Source organism: Aplysia californica, unplaced genomic scaffold (genome assembly GCF_000002075.1).
Source record: "Aplysia californica isolate F4 #8 unplaced genomic scaffold, AplCal3.0 scaffold00179, whole genome shotgun sequence".
Taxonomy (NCBI): Eukaryota; Metazoa; Mollusca; class Gastropoda; order Aplysiida; family Aplysiidae; genus Aplysia; species Aplysia californica.
In genome coordinates this window covers 809,675-812,999 of record NW_004797449.1, presented here as the reverse complement: position 1 = coordinate 812,999, position 3,325 = coordinate 809,675, and the positions used below count along the sequence as shown (strand labels likewise).

Here is a 3,325-nt window from a genome sequence, read left to right as displayed (position 1 = left end):
CCTAAAAATGGCTGAAGTCACGTACTATAATTACAATAGTGGCAAATTTTTTTCAAAGTAGAAGGCCTACATAAAAAGGCAATAGTACATAAACATGAAAGAAAGTTATATAAAACACGTTAAAGAAAGCTAGAGGTCTATATGAACATGTGAAAGCAAGTCAGTAGTCGTTTATGAAAGTCAGCAGTCCTCGATATTTTTCATCGACAAAATTTAATACTGTTTTTTACTCGTGGTCTTTGTTCTCAGGTAAACTGTTTAATTTGCGTTACCCTTTAATAGGCGTACATGTTTTGTTAGTAATAGGTCGTTGTACTCTGTACACTCTTTTAAATATGAGTATGTGGGTGGTTGGCGAGAGCTCTGACGTGGTAGTTTGCTCCTTCTTTCCTATCAAACATCAATCGTCTTTATCTCCCCTCCTTCTTCTTTGTGCTTGTTACTCCGATGTAACACCTCTAATCTCCGGCACCTTTTGACCTTAATGTGTTGCAATTGTCGTAAAACTCTTACGAAAAAAAAAGAATATTTTTCCAATCAAATTAGGTTGACCAACGTCTGTGGTGTAGCGGGTTAGGCGCTTCGCTGTCATACACATAAGACCCGAGTTCGGTTCTCGAATGGGGAGAAATGTTTATTGAGTGCATGTATTTTGGTCTTTCTGCCGGTCGACCCTCACAAGAATGTTCAAAAGCCTGCCTCCTAAATAATTAAAAATCATATTGAAGGGGGCGTAGACACACTCATATTGAAAAACCCAAAAACAAAACAAAACTAGAGAGTCTAGATCTATACAAAATTTAGCAAAAGTTTTCCCTGTGCATTGCGAACCTACAAAGAAGGCCTCATTGTTGTCCGTAAACTCATCCCAATATTCAAAGCCTTAAGCCCTTTCCAACCTGGGTGGAATTGTTTTTAAAACCCTTTCAAATAGTAAAGTCGTGAAAGGCTCAATTTTACAGGACAAAAGCGTTTAAAATTGTCACCTGAAAATCCTTTGCAAACAACGTACATAGATAGACACATTTAAAACGTCAGCCCGGCTTACGCCGTCCGAAATTACTTTTGTCGCCCTAAGGTTCAGTCAGAGCCCTTTGGCGGTGTAGTCAAAGGTCAAAGTTCGGAACGGGTATCTTTCATATTATACGACAAAGTTGGAGAGGGTTTCATTATCAGTTCTGCTCTACTGGAGGAGGGGGTAGATGTGCATAGATATATGGTGTTGTTGAAATTGTGAATTCTTCAAATTTGGGAAAGTGTTGTGCTGAGGATACGCCTGCTGGTAAGTCATAATAAAAGTACCGACGCGTAGAGTGGAAAAAAAATTATGCGGTACGCCTAAGATTATTGCAAGCAAATCATGATTTTCCACCCCCGGTTTCGGAAATAAAAGATAGCAACCCCACTCGTCTTAGCAAAACTTTAAGGGGGTATGACATGCTCAGTTTAAACTGACAGTTGTACGTCCTCAATGTGATAAGAAGACTTATGCATTATGCATATTTGGGAAATACATCTTTTTGTTATCTTCAAAATGCATGAAAATGTTATCATTCGCGGGCAGCAGATGGTCCAGCAGTGTCCAGACGCACAAAAGTCAAGCTGTACTATCTATATATGCCTGACTTTCTTTTTTTTTTTAGGGGGGGGGGGGTGGCCGTTAGCGAGGTAGTCAACCACACCTGTGGCCCTCCGACGATAAAGTTTACCTTCATAAACGTACTGAAAACCTCGTCCTATCGTAAAAATGATATCAAATTCGGAAACAGTGTTTTAAATTTTGCCGCCCTTTTTTAAAAAATCAGGTATAAAGCGGGTTTTGTAAATTTTTTGGGGGGGGGCCCCCCCCCCCCCCCCAAAAAAACACACACACACACACACACCAACCCCCCCCCCCCCCCCCCCAACACACACTAAAAACATTAAAAATACACACAAAAGAAAACAACAACTCGAAACAACACAAAGAAACAAAGAGAAATAAACCAAAAGACCAAAAAAACACACAAAAAACAAACCCGGAATGATGCTCCAAGAAAAAAAACTCTTTGCAAAAATGTCAAGTCATTATTTATTTACAAATTTGATGATAACTTCCTTTTTATCTTTAAGCAAACTTGTTTAATAAGACTGATTGCATTTTTTGAATGACGGCAGAATTTACATTATGACTCGCGAGTAATTTCGTTTTCTTGCTGGATTTTTGAAGATCACAAAAAAAGTTCTTTTACCAAGATAGCACCATGTATCATTTTCTTATTACAAAGAGAACGAACAACTGTCAGTTTGAACTGAACGTGTAATATCGCCTTATTTTTATTACAGATGTTATCTGGAGTTATAAAGGCTGAGGGTTAATCAGTATGCATATACACGGAACACCGTGAGGAACCGACTTGCTACAGTTAGTGTTAGCGTTGGTCTTTATTTGTCCGCAGCATGGTCCGACCGACCCATGCTCCAACATTCTGATACAAATTGACCTCTTTCTCAAATGACGCAGTAGATTCCTCTGCGCCATATCTGTACATGTATTTCCTTTTTGAACTCTTTAAGTACGTAGCAGATACATAATATTTTTATAATGCCCGTTCAGCAGAAAAACAAAAGCAATCTTGTGGCAAATGTTGCCATTATACAAAAATTCAATTATCAGAAACTCAAACTAGTATATTTACTAGTATTCGTGTTGTTGCCCGCCTTTTAAAAGTTCAGATGAAGAAAACAGTACCGAAAAATCTATATGAATAACGAAGTTATGCTTAGCTCTTAAAGTGACCCAAAACAGCGCGTCTTTAGACATTGTCGAATGGCCAGAACAGAAGGCGTCGTCAATGAAGACACATATTGAGGACACAAAACACACACATTGAAAACATACAATAAGGACATATAATGAGGACACAAAACACACACAATGAAAACATACAATAAGGACATATAATGAGGACACAAAACACGCAATGAAGACACAAAATTTGAACACACGCTATTTTGGGCCACTGTTTAAAAAACGAGCGTAACTTCCTTTTCATAAAGATTCTTCACTTTTCTTTACGTTCCTTGAAACATAAAAATGCAAGCATACTATGATACATTATTATTGTGCAAATTTGTATTTCTGATTAGCGTGTTTGAAATTTGCAACAACTTTACCTTTGGTCTGTTAATGGGTGGGCATAAAGAGTCCACTATGTAGTCAGTTATTAGAATAGTATATTGTTTTTTTTATGTATGAGGTTTTACTCTCAGTAATCTGCGTATGGAATAGAGCGTTGTATAAATGCACTGCATTATTATTATTATTATTATTATTATTATTATC

At 37.5% G+C, this 3,325-nt stretch overlaps 1 protein-coding gene across 1 annotated transcript in view; it reads left to right on the top strand.

Moving 5' to 3' along the window:
* Positions 1–552: 552 nt before the first annotated feature.
* Positions 553–3,325, top strand: part of LOC101851188 (cocaine esterase) — a 19,600-nt gene continuing 16,827 nt past the window's right edge. Inside the window, exon 1 of the mRNA XM_005098313.3 lies at positions 553–1,282. The gene's annotated coding sequence lies outside the window, so the exon portion shown is untranslated. The remainder of the gene's footprint in view (positions 1,283–3,325) is intronic.